The sequence below is a fragment of the Balearica regulorum genome, chromosome 1 (assembly GCF_011004875.1).
Source record: "Balearica regulorum gibbericeps isolate bBalReg1 chromosome 1, bBalReg1.pri, whole genome shotgun sequence".
Lineage (NCBI taxonomy): Eukaryota > Metazoa > Chordata > Aves > Gruiformes > Gruidae > Balearica > Balearica regulorum.
Genome location: NC_046184.1, coordinates 180,434,678 through 180,454,086, shown reverse-complemented (window position 1 = coordinate 180,454,086; position 19,409 = coordinate 180,434,678).

Genomic DNA, 19,409 nt, shown 5'->3' with positions numbered 1-19,409 from the left:
GTCCTGCCAAATTACAGCAGCAACTGCAATTTCCTGCTGGCTAGAAACCCGAAGGTCCCTTGTGGCAGAAGATTATGTGCTTTCATTGTATAGTCTCCAGTCACTGTTGGCTAGAAATTATCAGCACTCAGGAAACTTTAGATAGCTCAAGACCAATTACACATTTCCTTAACATCTTGGACTATCAAAAGAATAGGTAAGCTGCCCTGTGTTCCTTATACTGGCTTTCTGCAAGATCTCAAATGGAATATGAGATGTCCATCTTTAGCCTTAAAGTGTTCAATGGTCTGGACCCAGGCTCTTGCTGAGAGTTGAAGTATTGGGACTCTGGTAGGCAGTTGCATTTGTCAAGCACAGTGGAGCTGCCCTTCACAAAGGTAATGTTTGTACAAGAGATTGAACTGTCTAAAACAGTCTGAAGACCACCTTGAATGTGTCCATGCTCCATATTAAGCACAGTGTGCAGGCATTTGATCTCAGCTTAGGACAGCAAAAATTTTGCCTTCAATCAAAACAAAAAGTATTCTTCCTTTTTCTACAGCTCCTTGCGAAAAACTCCATGTCCAATCCAAAATGGAGAAACAACGAAAAAGCAATTAGAATACCAATCCAAAACCAGCCTTATCCCCAAGCCTTTTGTAATACTACATCTTTCAAAAGCAAATTGTAAGTGAAAAATACAGAACATATTGTTTAGTAACTCTTGGGATGTTCTTGGATGTTGTGAGCGTAAGGGCAGCGACACAAGCTGAATTGAATAGAATACAATAGAATAGGACAGAACAGAACATAACAGAAATAAAAAATTCCAAGACTGGCTTCCTCCAGGGCTGTAAACAAATCATATTAATTCCTTTGTGTCATACCCTCCATCACTGAAATATAAATAATGCAATACTGTTTGTGTGAATGTCCTGGTTTTTTGGCTAGGATAGAGTTAATTTTCACAAGAAGCTGGGAGGGGACACAGCCAGGACAGCTGACCCAAACTAGCCAAAGGGATATTCCATACTACATGATGTCATGCTCAGTATAAGAAGCGGGGCTGGCTGGGGAGGAGGGGTTGCTGCTAAGGGATGAGCTGTGCATCAAGTTCTGGGTGGTGAGCAAATTGCATTGTGTATCACCTGCTTTGTATATTCTTTTATAAGTACCGTTGTTGTTATTTACCTCTGCTTTTGCTGTCCCAGTAAACTGTCCTTATCCCAACCCATGAGTTTTACCTTTTTCTCCTGATTCTCCCCCCCATCCCACCAAGGGAGGGGGGGAGGGGTGAGCAAGCGGCCACGTGGTGCTCAGTTACTGGCTGGGGCTAAACCACGACAGTCCTTCCAGGCACCCAGCGTGGGGCATGAAGAGTAGAGATCGGACCAGAGTGTGTTAAAACAAATTTATTACACATATTTATTATATTAGGTAAACAGTCACTGGTCAAAACGGTGTTTTGTTTGTTCACATGACTGTGGTATGTAAACCTGTACTTGCTGTATGTATTCCCTGTGGCGCTGTTTATCACCTCTGGAAGAGGAGAGGTTTCAGGTTTCTCATTTGGTCATGATAGTAAAGCTGGTATTTGTATGTGGCATTGCTGCTGTGTCCATGCCTTGGATGACATCTCTCAGAATTGATTAATAATCGCACCTAATCTATGGGGAAGGCAGAGGGGGATAACTTCTCTGGCTCTTTCACCTCCCCTTTTTCCTTCAGGCAAGTTACAACAGCTTTTGAGAATTGTAAATACCCTTGCGATGTTCAAGCAGCGTGCTCCTATTGCTGTGTCTCCTGTGTGTGTTTCAAGCCCTGTTTAGGGTTACAAAAAACTGTTGGAGATCTACCCTGAGGCTGGATAGTCATGGGTGGCATGGCATGTGGGAAAATATGGGCAGGTATCTAGAGAATTTCTCAACACCAATGGTTTGGAACTTCACTCCCGAACAACTGCAGGACCCTGATGAAGTAACAGAATATTTGTAAGGAAAATGCTGTGGCTATTCCAAACAGGAACAACTTACTGCATCGTGCTGGGTCCTGGCCAGTATCTACCAAACACTGGTTGATGTTGGGCAGCACTCTTGGAGGGAAGAGGGGCAAAACACACCGACAGGCACTGCAGCTACTCCAACCCCCATGACAGGCACTGCAGCTGAACCAAAATAGCAACCTGTGACAGAATCAGTCATCCCTATACACAAGACGAAATACACAAAAAAAATCAGTTTGCTTAGTAAGGGATGACAATGAACCAGGACCATCAGGAGAACAGGAGGAAGAGGCAGAACCAGAGATAAATCCCCCAATCCCTGTCCCTGAGTGAGCTGTGAGATATGCAGCTGCCATCCAGGTGAGCACATGGTGACCTGTCTGCTCCAATGCTGGGATAAGGGGGCCAGTAGCCTGGAATTAGAGAGTAGGGAGGCCAAGCAGCTGGGATCCCTGTCTAGGGAAGGGGACAGTGACCAGGTTATTGGGAAAAAAACCCAAGCCCTCAGCCTCTGGAGGCGACTTCTGTCAGGTGTAAGGGAAAGGTGTCCCATCAGTGAAGGTGTTGTATGTCATCCAGGCAAGTGGGCAGCAATGCAAAGAGGTATCCCGTACCTAAGGGAATTAGCTGAGCGGGAGATGGTTTATTATGACCCAGACAACGCAGAGTTACCCACAGATCCAGATGAAGTCCAATGTACCCCACCCATGTGGCGGAAGTTTGCATGGAGAGCACCATCATCGTACACCAACTCACTGGCAGTAAAGGACTGGGAAGGCACCAGTGGGGGATGAAGTGGCTGGCCAGATCTGGCAATATGAAGAAAGTTTCTCTTCCTCTCTTATCTCCGCTGTGGAGAAACTGTCCCAGGAGGTCCAGGAACCTGAAGAGAGTATGTCCTATTCCCCACCTGAATGGACCAGTGTCTCAGCTGTTAGGAGTAAGCGTTCCTCTGCTCAGGAAAGCGGATAGAGAGGCTACACACCACGAGGCATCCTGTGGTTTTACCTCCATGACCACAGCGAGGACATGAGGAGGTGGGATGGAACACCAACCTCGACCCTAGAGACACAAGTACGTGTGTTGCAAGGCAAAACAATCACAAAATGGGATTGCTCCAGGAAAAATGCTGCTCCAGTTTCCAGCAGGCAGTTCCCCAGTGTGTTGGGTTTGTGTAGCAAGGTTTTGGTAGCGGGTGGGGGCATGGGCTATAGGGGTGGCTCCTGTGAGGAGCTTCTAGAAGCTTCCACAGTGTCTGATAGAGCCAATGCCAGCCAGCTCCAAGATGGGCCTGCCCCTGGCCAAGGCCAAGCCAATCAGCGCCTCTGTGATAACATATATAAGAAGGGGGGAAGTTTTTTTGCAGCTGGAGGGGGAAAGAGTGCAAAGATGTAACATCAAGGTCAGTGCAGGAGGAGGGGGGGAGGAGGAGGCACTCCAGACACCGGAGCAGAGATCCCCCTGCAGCCCGTGGTGAAAACCATGGGGAAGCAGGCTGTTCCCCTGCAGCCCATGGAGGAAGGATGAGGGGGTGTAGAGATTCCACCTGCAGCCCATGGAGGACCCCATGCTGGAGCAGGTGGAGGCACCCGAGGGAGGCTGTGGCCTGTGGGAAGCCCGGGCTGAAGCAAGTCCCTGGCCAGACCGGTAGACCCGTGGAGAGGGGAGCCCACGCCAGGGCAGGTTTTGGTGGCAGGACTTGTTACCCCGTGGGAGAGCAGTTTGCTCCTGAAGGTCTGCACCCCATGGAAGAGACCACGCCGGAGCAGTTTGGGAAGGACTGTAGCCCATGGGAGAGACTCCATTTTGGAGCAGGGGAGCGATGAGAGGAGTCCTCCCCCCCGAGGACAACGAAGCGGCAGAAACAACGTGCGCTGCACTGACCGCAACCCCCATCCCCCTCCCCCCCCCTCGCCGCTGAGGGGGGCGGAGGTTGAAGCAGGGAGTGAAGTTGAGCCCGGGAAGGTGGGAGGGGTGGGGGGAGGTGTTTTAAGGCTTGATTTTTTTTTTTCATTGCTCTATTCTGTTTAGTAATAAATAGATGAATCCCTTTTTTTTAAGTTCAGTTTGTTTTGCTCGTGATGATAATTAGTGAGCTCTCCCTGTCCATATCTTGACCCAAGCCTTTTGTTAACTTCTCCTCCCCATCATGCTGGGGAAGGAGTGAGTGAGCAGCCATGTGGCGCTCAGCTGCCGGCTGGGCCTAAACCACCTCACCCAGAGGAAATGGAAGGCCTGATTGCAATTATGATCCTCCGGAAGGAACTTCTAAGTCATTTCTACAAGACGTGAGTAACGAATACGATGAGCAAGATTAGAGGGGCCCTGCCTCCAGCCAGGTGGAGGAAAGGGACAACTAGCTTTCTCGGACTGTGTGGATCTCAAGGCCTGGCAAAAGCAGCCCTTTGTGACTGGCCCAGAGGCTCTGTGCATCCTTGGCATAGACTGCCTCAGGAGAGGGCATTTCAAGGACCCAAAAGGGTACTGGTGGGCTTTTGGAATAGCTGCTTTGGAGATGGAGGAAATTAAACTGTTGTCTACCTTACCCGATCTCTCGGAGGATCCTTCTGTTGTGGGGTGTTCAGGGTCAAAGAACAACAGGTGCCAATTGCTACCACAGTGGTGCACCAACAGCGCTGTGCACCAACAGCGCTGTGCACCAACCATGACTCCCTGATTCCCATCCATAAGCTGATTCATCATCTGGAGAGCCAAGGACTGATCAGCAGAAGTTGCCCAAGCTGTAACAGTCCCATATGGCCAGCGTGTGAAAGTCTAACGGAGAGTGGAAGCTGATGGCAGACTATCGTGGCCTGAATGAAGTCATGCTGCTGCTGAGTGCTGCTGTGCTGGACATGCTAGAACTTCAGTACGAATTGGAGTCAAAGGCAGCCAAGTGGTACGCCACAACGGATATAGCTAATGCATTTTTCTCAATGCCTTTGACGGCAGAGTGCAGCCCACAGTTTGCTTTCACTTGGAGGGGTGTCCGGTACTCCTGGAACCGACTGTCCCAGGGGTGGAAACACAGCCCCACCATTTGCCATGGACTGATCCTGAGTGCACTGGAACAGGGTGAAACTCTGAAGCACCTACAATACATTGATGACATCATTGTATGGGACGACACAGCACAAGTCTCTGAGAAAGGGAAGAAAATAATTCAAACCTTTCTGAAGACTCTTTTGCCATAAAATGAAGTAAGGTCATGGGACCTGCACAGGAGATCAAGTGTTTAAGAATAAAATGGCAAGATGGGCATCATCAGACACCGTTGGATGTGATCAACAAAAGAGCAGCCTTCTCCACTGACTAGCAAAAAATGTGCTCTACACCGCAGCCGGGGAGAATGGCCCTACCTGGAGTCTCTGCATCAGGAGAGACTCAAGGTCGATACCTGGCATTTTGAGGTCAGGGATACAGAGGATCCAAGGCCCGCTACACTCCAACTGAAGAAGAGACATTGGCAGCACATGAAGGGGTTTGAGCTCCTTCAGAAGTGATTAGTGCTGAAGCACAGCTCCTCCTGGCACCCCGACTGCCGGTGCTGGGCTGGATGTTCAAAGGGAGGGTCCCCTCTACACACCATGCAACTGATGCTACGTGGAGGAAGTGGGTCACACTGATCACACAGCGGGCTCGAATAGGAAACCCCAATCGCCCAGGAATTCTGGAAGTGATCACAGACTGGCCAGAAGGCAAAGATTTCAGAATATCACCAGAGGAGGAAGTGATGCGTGATGAAGAGGTGCCACTGTATGATAAACTGCCAGAAAATGAGAAGCAATATGCCCTGTTCACTGATGGGTCCTGTTGCATTGTGGGAAAGTACTGGAGGTGGAAGGCTGCTGAATGGAGTCCTACACAATGAGTTGCAGAGGCTGCTGAAGCACAAGGCGAATGGAGCCAGTCTGCAGAAGTGAAAGCCACCCAGCTGGCTTTGGACATTGCTGAAAGAGAAAAGTGGCCAATGCTGTACCTCTATACTGACTCATGGATGGTGGCCAATGCCCTGTGGGGGTGGTTACAGCAGTGGAAGCGGAGCAGCTGGCAGCGCAGAGGCAAACCCATCTGGGCTGCCCCACTGTGGCAAGATATTGCTGCCCGGCTAGAGAAGCCGGTTGTAAAGGTATGTCACGTAGACGCCCACGTACCCAAGAGTCGGGCCACTGAGGAACATCAAACTACCAGCAGGTGGATCAGGTTGCTAAGACTGAAGTGGCTCAGGTGGATTTGGATTGGCAACATAGGGGTGAATTATTTATAGCTCTGTGGGCCCATGACACCTCAGGCCATCAAGGAAGAGATGCGACATATAGATGGGCCCGTGATCGAGGAGTGGACTTGACCATGGACACTATTGCACAGGTTATCCATGAACGAGAAACATGTGCTGCAATCAAGCAAGACAAATGGGTAAAGCCTCTGTGGTATGGAGGATGATGGCTGAAAGGTAAATATGGGGAGGCCTGGCAGATTGATTGCATCACACTCCCACAAACCCACCAAGGTAAGCGCCATGTGGTTACAATGGTGGAAGCAACCACCGTATGCCTGGAAACATATCCCGTGCCCCATGCCACTCCCCGGAACACTATCCTGGGCCTTGAAAAGCAAGTCCTGTGGTGACGCAGAACCCCAGAAAGAATTGAGTCAGACAACGGGACTCAGTTCCAAAACAACCTCATAGACACCTGGGCCAAAGTGCATGGCATTGAGTGGGTGTATCGCATCCCCTGTCATGCACCAACGTCTCTGGGAAAATCAAATGATACAATGGACTGTTAAAGACTACACTGAGAGCAGTGGGTGGTGGGACCTTCAAACATTGGGATACACTTTTATCCTGACTGTGTCCCCTCCCATCTTCTTGTGAAAATTAACTTGATCCTCGCCAAAAGCCAGGACAACATCTGTATCTCAGCTACTCACTGTAGGCTGTATTTTTACTTGGGAGAGAATCAGACCCATCCAGGGAGCATTTTTTCTCACCTTTTTTAGACACCTATCTCTTTTGTTTATATACCTTGGCAATGTCTATATCTCAGGAAGGAAAAAAGAGCCTCTACTGTGCACCTGATTGTGAGATATAAAAGTTAGAGCACGGAAATCCCGCTCTTTCTAATGAGTACTCCTCTCTTTCTACTATGTATGAAAGTTGAACAAGACAGAAATATGATTTTGATGTGACAAATGCTTTTACAAACTTAAGAATATCTGTATTTAGATGAACCTCAGAGCAGGTTTGGCTCCCACAGTTTGTTCAGCTCTGCCAAATGAATCCAGGGCCTCTGCACAGAAAAAACTATTGTCTCTTATCTCACTATGAAGCTGAGTGATCAGAGTGACGAGATGAACAGTAAAGCCGCTATCAGCTGCAAGATTTCTGAAGTATAGAGCCAATATGTTTTCCCATTATGTAACAAGTTGACTACACATTAAGTTGTTTGGTTTCACTATCTTAATATCATCACAGACATAAAAATGTACTAAATCCCACTGAGAGTTGGTCAATTCACTTGTCTAAATAAAAGAAGCAACTTGGCCCAAATCCCAGATCACATAGTAATTATTCCATGTTCAGTAAAAAGCTTTTTGGATTCTTTAAGAATTTTGGTGAGCAAGGAATAAGTTAATATTAGAGAATTATAGCTAACAACTTCCTTAAGAATTTTTACCTAAATACAGACTAAGGGAAGAAGAATCTGGCCCCTGGAAAATTCGAAATAATTTATTGTCAAGGAAGAAAATGTTTGTCCTGGATGGCCAAATACCTTAGGTGAACCTACAACATAACGTATGTATTTCAGAGCAAAGCTAGGCAGTTCAGCTGACAAGGCAAAATATATACAACTGTCTGTTCCAGAGGAACAAAGAGAAAAAAAGCTGGAATACTATTGGAGCTGCAGCAGTTATAGGAAAAATTGTCCGTATTAGTGCATTATATCCACTCTCTAACCATTTCCATCTCAGAAAATGAAGTGTGATTGCAGGCTGTGGCTAGTTGGCTTAGAGGAACTACTTGACACGTAGACCCCAACAGGCACATGCCTCCGCATCTGATAGCTACCTGGCATATCACAGGGCTTCTTCAATGCATTGTTCTCCATTGCTGGAAGCAGTGTGCTCCTCACAGGTCCGATTTCTGGCATCAAGAGATTGTAACTTCAGCTCAGAATCCATGGCTTAACGTCAATGAGAAGTCGATTAAAAAATATCTACATATTCATGACACTCTCATGACTTGCAGGCACTATGTAGAAAGTGAGCTGGCAGAAGCTGGGGTTCTGTCCCTGAACTAATGTGATAAGGACCGTAATGAAAGACTTACGGTATTAATAATTTTCAGCAGCATCATATTAGTACTGTACCTCAGCCTGTGCTTTGGCTTGTATGAAACAAAAGTATCATTATTCTTTTAAGCCTTACACAAGAAGTCAGGGAAAGCAAATGTTAGTACACTGTGTAATACAGTGTAAAAAACACTGGCAAAAAAGATATACTGGAATATAATCTGAGTTAAAACCTTCCTTCCTAGTTACTTTTAGAAAATTATGCTTAGTTAATAAACTTTAAATTAGTTTTTCTTTTAAAAATAAAGTTCTGATCAGACTAGAAATATATTGAAGGCAATCTTTCTCACTGCTGGAATATTTTGGCATTTTTCCAGATAAAGAGAGACATGCAAAATGTATGGAGATATATACGAAACATCATATTTTTATGAAACCTCTAAAGAATTTGAGGAAAAAGTTGATCAAATGCAGTGGGTTCAGAGACTGCAGGAAGCTTTTTTCTAGGCTTCTTTTCCATGCCAGTGTTTAACAGCTTGGATTTGTGATACTTCAATGCAGTAGTCCCCAATAGACGCTAAGCTAACCTGACAGGAAAATCTCATCCACCTTTGTCAGCCTTCCTATCAAACATCACTTCGTCTCGTGGGGTGCTTCTTCTTAAGTTTAGAAACCACTTCCACACGTTAGCTACTTTTTTGTAAGGTTGTCATGACGGCAGCAGGGTTTTGTTCATGACAGACTGCTGAGCAGAACCTTGCAGGTTCACCTTGCAAGAGCTTGTGAGAACGGCCCTTTGAAAGTATGACTGGAGATTTGAGCAATACAAACTCCAAAGAGTGGTCCATTTTCCAGTTCCACTGCTGCTTTATACAAGCTGGACCCAGAGCTTTTTACTGTATTTCAGTGTCACAGGAGAAAGCAGTGCCAAGACACCTCTCCCTGCTGAAAACAGGATGATCATGCTAGGTCTGATCTACAGTGACATGGAATGATCAGAGCTTTCAGTACCAATGTGAAGCACCAGATGCTCGGCACTTCTGTGGGCAAGGTCACTATCTAATGTTCATAGAGCCTTTCACACTGTAATCCACTATCCTGCACAGGAAGTTCAGGATGTAAGGCATTTTCCTTGTAGAGCAGCAAAGCAATAAGAAGTTTATGTTGCTAATAGTTAAAAGTATCTCCTTTACTTGCCCTGTATCTCTTGCAGTTTAAGCTCTTCAGAGAAGTGGCAGTCTGTTAGTCTTGTGCCTTTCTCAGTTTTACTGTGACGAGGAATCAATACTAACAGCAGTGCTTTCTCTCAGTTTGTTTCCCCACTGAAAAGCACCTAGCTCAAAGGGTCACACTGATTTAGGAAGTTTGTCAGCTGAATCAAGAATCTCACTGATGGGGAATCTCACACCACAACCTTCCTCAGTAGAACCACAGGCTATAACAGACAGCTTTTTGCTAGGTTGAGAGGACAGTAAACACCTGCATCCCCATCTCTTATAAAAGTTAGCCAGGGTCGCCAGCCATGCCAAAATATACTATTTGAGATTCCCCTTCAGAAGTGATGGTCCTGAATGATTCATCTGGAAATGCTTCCATCTGCCACTGGAACACTGCCCACAAACTCAAGGCATTTCAATTGCGTATCAATGCCTGCTATGTCCACCTTAATAAAGTCAAATATATACTCTATTTTGCCATAGCAATAATGTACATCTTCTAATGTATTTATAAATAACTATGACACTTCTTGGATGGCTTGCCACTTGATCTTTGTCTTGTGCTTTGTAATTTACCTGAGGCAATTGGGAATCTCACAGAAATGTTCCTACTTGTTCCTTCTTATTCACTAATTGCAACCAGAATCTTCGATGCAGTACCAATATATGGATATATTCAGTGATAATAAGATTTGATGTAGTAAAATGCAAGTTAAAAAAGATACGTTTAGCTAAATGTGATCAAATGGGACTGGGTTTATAAACTGCTAACATCCTATCCCCAGAAAACATAACTGAATATAGAAAATCAATGAAATTAATGTTTTTCTGGGACTTTGGAAGGGGCTCTCCCCTCAAAAAAATGCCAAGAATGAATGTGCCAATTTTGTATCTCTTCTGCATTCCTTCTTGTCTCCCACCCCTCATCCTATATCCCATACACAGCTGGAGTACTTCTCCTTAAACAGGAGATTTATTGGACACATTAGTAAGAGCCTTTAAGACTTACTAGATGTTGCTGATGTCTAACAAAATAAAATATTATAGAGGTACCAGCTGCTCCAGAAAACTTTTAATTCTACTGTTATACCTGTGGTTCAATAAAATAAAATGCATCAGGTGTAATGAAAACCTGAATACTATAATAGCAGAGGCATTGCCTGCCCTATCAGAGGCCTCAGGGAAATGCAGTGGCTGTTATGGTTAGGAAGAATGGTATAGTAATAGGTCAGTAATTTCAAGAGCATAAGAGGAAAGGGAGATAAACTGAGACATCGGAGGGAAAAAAGTTGAAGATGATAGAATTTTATAGGGACTTCAGATTAATTCACGAGAAGACTACTGATTCACTAAAACCAAGATTATAATCAGTCTATGACATTCAAACTCCACATAAATCAGTGTCAAAATCTGACTGAAGTCCAAGTGAGTCAATATTTCTCTGTCAAAATGAATAAAATTAGAGCAGATGTGAGTCAACTAAAAGCATCTGTCACATCCAGCTAAACTAACTTAAACAGGATCATGTTTATGGGCACCTTTCACACTGAGCAATTTGCAGAACAGTGCACATGGATGAGAATTTAGTAAAGGACTTGGGTAGTTTGATATCTCTCTTAAATTATACATGTTTGCTCAGAACTTTATATACTGTATTGCCTGTTCTATTTGTGCTAGAATTGAATGGTAAAGATACAAACAATTTATAAGGGCAGTACATACTAAGTGGTTTCAAAACCCCAGAGATTAGTGAATAATAAATATAGCTGGGCCTTTTGTTAGTACCCTAATGCTCTACTGTTTAAATCATATATGATTATTGTGCTAGTGTCATTTTGGCGATGAAATGGATATTAAAGTCAAAGTATGTTTCAAAGAGATCCACTGAATAAAACAGAGCCTGATTCTCCTGCCATTGAATGGGGTAAAGCTCTAATTCAATGTTGTGGTTTAGCCCCAGCCAGCAGCTAAGTACCACGCAGCCACTTGCTCACGCCTCCAACCCCCTGGTGGGATGGGGAGGAGAATAGGAAGAACAAGGTAAAACTTTTGGGATGGGATAAGGACAGCTTGTTAAGAGAGCAAAGGAAGAGGAAAATAACAACAACAATACAGAATATACAAAGAGGGTGATACACAATGTAATTTGCCCACTGCCCAGAGCCTGATGCCTATCCTATTCCTGAGCAGTGACTCCTCCTCCCTGGCCAGCCCCCCTTTATATATAAACGGTGAGTAGCTGAGATACAGATGTTGTCCTGGCTTTTGGCGAGGATCAAGTTAATTTTCACAAGAAGATGGGAGGGGACACAGCCAGGATAAAAGTGTATCCCAATGTTTGAAGGTCCCACCACCCACTGCTCTCAGTGTAGTCTTTAACAGTCCATTGTATCATTTGATTTTCCCAGAGACGACGGTGCATGACAGGGGATGCGATACACCCACTCAATGCCATGCACTTTGGCCCAGGTGTCTATGAGGTTGTTTTGGAACTGAGTCCCGTTGTCTGACTCAATTCTTTCTGGGGTTCTGCGTCACCACAGGACTTGCTTTTCAAGGCCCAGGATAGTGTTCCGGGGAGTGGCATGGGGCACGGGATATGTTTCCAGGCATACGGTGGTTGCTTCCACCATTGTAACCACATGGCGCTTACCTTGGTGGGTTTGTGGGAGTGTGATGCAATCAATCTGCCAGGCCTCCCCATATTTACCTTTCAGCCATCATCCTCCATACCACAGAGGCTTTACCCATTTGTCTTGCTTGATTGCAGCACATGTTTCTCGTTCATGGATAACCTGTGCAATAGTGTCCATGGTCAAGTCCACTCCTCGATCACGGGCCCATCTATATGTCGCATCTCTTCCTTGATGGCCTGAGGTGTCATGGGCCCACAGAGCTATAAATAATTCACCCCTATGTTGCCAATCCAAATCCACCTGAGCCACTTCAGTCTTAGCAACCTGATCCACCTGCTGGTAGTTTGATGTTCCTCAGTGGCCCGACTCTTGGGTACGTGGGCGTCTACGTGACATACCTTTACAACCGGCTTCTCTAGCCGGGCAGCAATATCTTGCCACAGTGGGGCAGCCCAGATGGGTTTGCCTCTGCGCTGCCAGCTGCTCCGCTTCCACTGCTGTAACCACCCCCACAGGGCATTGGCCACCATCCATGAGTCAGTATAGAGGTACAGCGTTGGCCACTTTTCTCTTTCAGCAATGTCCAAAGCCAGCTGGGTGGCTTTCACTTCTGCAGACTGGCTCCATTCGCCTTGTGCTTCAGCAGCCTCTGCAACTCATTGTGTAGGACTCCATTCAGCAGCCTTCCACCTCCAGTACTTTCCCACAATGCAACAGGACCCATCAGTGAACAGGGCATATTGCTTCTCATTTTCTGGCAGTTTATCATACAGTGGCACCTCTTCATCACGCATCACTTCCTCCTCTGGTGATATTCTGAAATCTTTGCCTTCTGGCCAGTCTGTGATCACTTCCAGAATTCCTGGGCGATTGGGGTTTCCTATTCGAGCCCGCTGTGTGATCAGTGTGACCCACTTCCTCCACGTAGCATCAGTTGCATGGTGTGTAGAGGGGACCCTCCCTTTGAACATCCAGCCCAGCACCGGCAGTCGGGGTGCCAGGAGGAGCTGTGCTTCAGCACTAATCACTTCTGAAGGAGCTCAAACCCCTTCATGTGCTGCCAATGTCTCTTCTTCAGTTGGAGTGTAGCGGGCCTTGGATCCTCTGTATCCCTGACCTCAAAATGCCAGGTATCGACCTTGAGTCTCTCCTGATGCAGAGACTCCAGGTAGGGCCATTCTCCCCGGCTGCGGTGTAGAGCACATTTTTTGCTAGTCAGTGGAGAAGGCTGCTCTTTTGTTGATCACATCCAACGGTGTCTGATGATGCCCATCTTGCCATTTTATTCTTAAACACTTGATCTCCTGTGCAGGTCCCATGACCTTACTTCATTTTATGGCAAAAGAGTCTTCAGAAAGGTTTGAATTATTTTCTTCCCTTTCTCAGAGACTTGTGCTGTGTCGTCCCATACAATGATGTCATCAATGTATTGTAGGTGCTTCAGAGTTTCACCCTGTTCCAGTGCACTCAGGATCAGTCCATGGCAAATGGTGGGGCTGTGTTTCCACCCCTGGGACAGTCGGTTCCAGGAGTACCGGACACCCCTCCAAGTGAAAGCAAACTGTGGGCTGCACTCTGCCGTCAAAGGCATTGAGAAAAATGCATTAGCTATATCCGTTGTGGCGTACCACTTGGCTGCCTTTGACTCCAATTCGTACTGAAGTTCTAGCATGTCCAGCACAGCAGCACTCAGCAGCAGCATGACTTCATTCAGGCCACGATAGTCTGCCATCAGCTTCCACTCTCCGTTAGACTTTCACACGCTGGCCATATGGGACTGTTACAGCTTGGGCAACTTCTGCTGATCAGTCCTTGGCTCTCCAGATGATGAATCAGCTTATGGATGGGAATCAGGGAGTCATGGTTGGTGCACAGCGCTGTTGGTGCACAGCGCTGTTGGTGCACCACTGTGGTAGCAATTGGCACCTGTTGTTCTTTGACCCTGAACACCCCACAACAGAAGGATCCTCCGAGAGATCGGGTAAGGTAGACAACAGTTTAATTTCCTCCATCTCCAAAGCAGCTATTCCAAAAGCCCACCAGTACCCTTTTGGGTCCTTGAAATGCCCTCTCCTGAGGCAGTCTATGCCAAGGATGCACAGAGCCTCTGGGCCAGTCACAAAGGGCTGCTTTTGCCAGGCCTTGAGATCCACACAGTCCGAGAAAGCTAGTTGTCCCTTTCCTCCACCTGGCTGGAGGCAGGGCCCCTCTAATCTTGCTCATCGTATTCGTTACTCACGTCTTGTAGAAATGACTTAGAAGTTCCTTCCGGAGGATCATAATTGCAATCAGGCCTTCCATTTCCTCTGGGAAACTGGAGCAGCATTTTTCCTGGAGCAATCCCATTTTGTGATTGTTTTGCCTTGCAACACATGTACTCGTGCCTCTAGGGTCGAGGTTGGTGTTCCATCCCACTTCCTCATGTCCTCGCTGTGGTCATGGAGGTAAAACCACAGGATGCCTCGTGGTGCGTAGCCTCTCTATCCCCTCTCTTGAGCAGAGGAACGCTTACTCCTAACAGCTGAGATACTGAATACATACAACAAGTTCGAGTTTACATACCACAGTCATGTGAACAAACAAAACACCATTGTGACCTGCATCCATTTAACTAATCTAATAAATGCACATAAAAAATTTAGCACACTGTGGTCAGATCTGTCGTTATCTCAACCCTTCGTGCCCCATGCTGGGTGCCTGAAAGGACTGTCGTGGTTTAGCCCCAGCCAGTAACTGAGCACCACGTGGCCGCTTGCTCACCCCTCCCCCCCTCCCTTGGTGGGATGGGGAGGAGAATCAGGAGAAAAAAGTAAAACTCATGGTTTGGGATGAGTACAGTTTACTGGGACAGCAAAAGCAGAGGTAAATAACAACAGTACTTATAAAAGATTATTTAAAGTGGGTGATAGACAATGCAGTTTCCTCACCACCCTGAGCCTGATGCCCAGCTCCTTCTGAGAAGCTACTCCTCCCTGGCAACCTCACCCTCTTATATCCAGATCATCACCTCATGGTATGGAATACCCCTTTGGCTAGTTTGAGTCAGCTGTCCTGGCTGTGTCCCCTCCCATCTTCTTGTGGAAATTAACTTTATCATAGCTGAAAACCAGGACTGATGTTTACATTTTATCGTTTAAAGGTAGATTATAGAGAAAGGGCATAGTGAATGTATAACCACAGTTGTTACACTGCAGATTTGACTTTAAACCCTAATCTTAGAATAATTAACAATATACTTTGAGAACATTGTTGAATCCATAGCATCTAAGTATTGGATGCTAGCAGTACACTTCTCACAACTTACCATCAATAAATATTTACAGATGTTACTTCAGAATCATTTTAGGCAATAATTACATCTAACAGTAAAAAATACAGTGACCTATCCTTAACATACTTTCAGAAAGTCAAAATTCATTATATATATTAATTTTTATGAACTAACATTTTTATTCACCAGACACCACTTTTTCTTTATATATATATATATAATTTAATTCATGTAAGTAAAGAAAATAACTTGTAAAAAGGTGTTTGAAATTTTTACCCACAATAAGATAGCACTTTCATTTGACAAATTGGATATGTTTTTTAAGCAGCGTTGAAAAGTCAAGTTTAGAGTTTGACTTCTTCCCTCTTGCCAGTGTTGCACATCTCTAGGGCTCCACATAATAACCATTTAATTCAAGAAATCAGAAACTCAGCAAGCAGTTTAATAAAAGTCAAAAGACATTTCCTACAGCATAGAATAAAATTATCTAGTGTTTTACTTCTTCATATAGTGAATTTCTTCAGGGAAAAAACAATTTTCTTTTTCTTTTTGTTAAAAAAATGAAAATGCATAATTCATGGAAAAATGAGCAGCCTCTACACAAGGGTAAAACCTGTTTCTCCTTATTCAGGGTAATATGGGATTGTGAATGAAATAGCAATTAATGTAAAATTCTATTTCAAACTTTATTTTAGTAATGCACCATCTAATGTGGCAGTGTTAACAGCGTAACCAAGATGTTTGTTAGTGTTTTCCTATTCCTTAAGGATATAAAAAGCTCAATTTCAATTGTCTAGCCAATGAACAAGAGCATAGTACTGCTCGCTGGAATAGATTTTACATGGTAGATTGCCCTTCTGGTACATCTCTTCAAAAATTGATATATGCATAAATAGTACCTCTATGTATAGAATACGTATTGTAAGTAAATCGACTGAGAAGATCTTGCAGCAGAGGAAAAAGTAACAATCCAAGGAACCCTAAAATAATGGAAACTGAATAGATTCTGATTTAAATCTGCAAAGACAGAAAAAAAAAAATTGTTCCTGTTATATTTTCTACATATTATTCAAGGTATTTTTCCACATACGATCATTGACATTAAAATACTTTTCTTGAACGAATCTTTCATTTGATAAGAAGTAATTTGTTTAAGTTTTAAAAACATTGAACAATGGGAAGATCAACAGAGGGGAAGAGCTACTTACTAAGTGAACTATGGAAAAGAAACTTTTTTTTTTTATTATTTTCTATCCAATATTAACTTAAATCTCATTCTGAACAGTCTGAAACTTTAAAGATTAGCTCTACTCTTTTAATGAGTGAAAGTAGAAGGATCAACCTCTGAAAGAAATGGTTGGTACTATGTTAACTACAAATCTTCTTGATACTGAAGCCATTTTGTGGATATATAAAGATCCTTAAATATAAATATGTGTGCTATATATGCCATATATATGTCCAGCATATATGTTACTAATTATTAGAGAGCAACTTTCCTCCTTAAGCTTGGATTGCCATACTTGACCTTCCGAAACAGAAAAGTCCGTCTCTCACCTTTGAGCTTTACACAACCTGATACTAGGTTTTCTAAACATAAACACAGTTGTTTCCACATATCATAGTATAATTAATATTGATTTTTTTTCAAAGACAAAAAATTATCTTTGATTTTATGCACAACTATATTTTGATTTGTAGTTATTTGACATTACATGCATTACCTTCTAGTTTTATTATCATAGTTTTGTTGTGACAAAAAGCATAACCAGATTTAAAGCTGGACTGTCTGATGTAGGCTGATATTTTTGTGTGTGTGTGTCTTGGAAATGGAACATTAAAAAAAAATTGTAAATGTACTATTGAGTCTTGCTAGTTCCAGTCCAGGTCAATTGTTACTATGGGTCAATGATAACAATAATTATTACAGGTCACTGAACTTTGTAACATCAGTGGCTTTGCACTCTTCAGAGTCTATTTTTAGAATTTATAAAAGGAGTTCAAGTTAATGATTTTTTTTCTTCAGTAATTTTTACCCATAGCTAGTTTCAAGGTTGAGGTAATGTTAAAAAGAAAGCTAAACATAATATGTCATTTGTTTTCTTAGACAGAGAGAAATGTACAGCATCAAGAGCTCCTACCAACCTAGAAAGAATGCTTCTTCTTCTTTTACACTACTTGAGAAGTTGTTCATGCCACAGAGTAGAATTCAAAACAGCTTGTTGGTTGGTCAGGGAGCAAAGTATCATGGTCTCTTGTGAAGTGTCTAAAGCTCACTTGAGAGAAATATCACAGTTTTACCCATCAAATATATTTTACATCTGACCTGGTTTGCTTAAAGCTACGGATTGTCATGACTATCCATATGACAACACTGAAGGCTCTAAAGAGCCTTTGACTCAGCAAAGAGGCCTCAACTTTTCCTGACAGATCAAAGAAGAGGAAACATCTCTTTTTAAGATTCATTGAATGGCAGATGAGATGCCACACCATTTTTGTAAAATGGGCTGATATTAGCGGCTTTGACAAGGAAGGTACTTTCAGGAGTTCCTTCTGAGCCATCTATTCAAACCGAGAGAACATGTTTCCTTGTAGGAAGCTAACAAGGATGTCTGAGGAGGAGTGCTTAGGAGTTAGCAAGGTATTAAATGTTATTTTTTAGTTAAACTTTACTGGTTCCACATTATATGCAGAATTTAGGTGATTCTCTTCTCAGGGCTCTTGCCAGGTTGGATTCCATTCTGAGTTTTCTAACTTTGTAATGGTAATGCGTGTATTCTTCACACATGGTCTGGGCAGGCACCTGATCATTACATTTCGTGATCAAGACCTAAGTACGTCACATGGCTAAGTATTTTGTCTCAAAGCCAGGTCTTACTGGGTTCCCAGGAAAGCCAGCAAGTGACTTTAGCACTGTACCCCCTAATCACACACACAGCTTAACTGCTGGTACAGCATCTTCGCTCTGCTTGGACTACTGGAACTAAAAAGATAAATCTGATGTTGCTGGGGCTAATTAATAGAAGGTATAAACACTTGCTCGTTGGTGCTGCGTGGTGGGGGATAGAACAAGGATTGTTCCTTCTATATTTATCAACACAGATGGAGGCACTCAGTTCACTTCCTCTTAAGAAGATTGTGGGGATGTGGAATGGTTCCAAGCTGACTCAGGACAGTTTATGTGCTGTGCCACAGGCTGCTGTATGTAGAGATGGAAATTTCCTATGTTGGGAAACAGGCAGAGAAACTTCCCTCATGAGAAATAAGAAGAGGCAAATTAACTTCTACACTTGCTACACACAACTAAAAAGACTGCCATATTTGCAAATACGTTATGCTGTTTTACAAAGTGGTCTGACCTCAGAACAGCTTCAGAAGAATTCCTCAGAAAGAATGGCTTTTGGCATCAGATGAGCCAAAAACTTTGCTACAGTTTTAAAATACCTTATCTGAAAAGAGCCAACTCAGTATGTTGCTGTAATATTGAGTTTGTTGAAGCTGACCAGCTTCAGTAGCATGTCATCCATAAAAAGAATCGTCAGTATCAAATAAACATTATAACTGGCACAGGAGTCAAACAGAGAGAGACAGGCACTAAACAACATCTTTATGTTACTAATGTCTAACCTTTGGTACTCTTACTTATAAAAAAATTACACAAATCCAATCCCTGCAAAACCTTCAGCTTTCCCAAGCTGTTATCTTGCTTTCTGAAGAGATAGCACCTTTCCTTGGCCTCCTGCTGCTTCGGTTAATCTTTTGTGATTTAAATATAACTTCATTGTGTTTGCAAATTGTATTTGTTAGGGAGAAAGTTAAAGCAATTCCTTCCCAGGGATAATAGGAAAAACCCAAGAACAAAGCAACTTCAGAAAAACAAGATTATTTTTGATCACAGCATGTGATGGCAGAAGAGGCAGAGTAGACACTAGAAATAGGCTGACTGAGGGATGTGCCATATTGTCACATACATAATTCATTTTCCAGATAACGTAAAGCCTCATATATAAT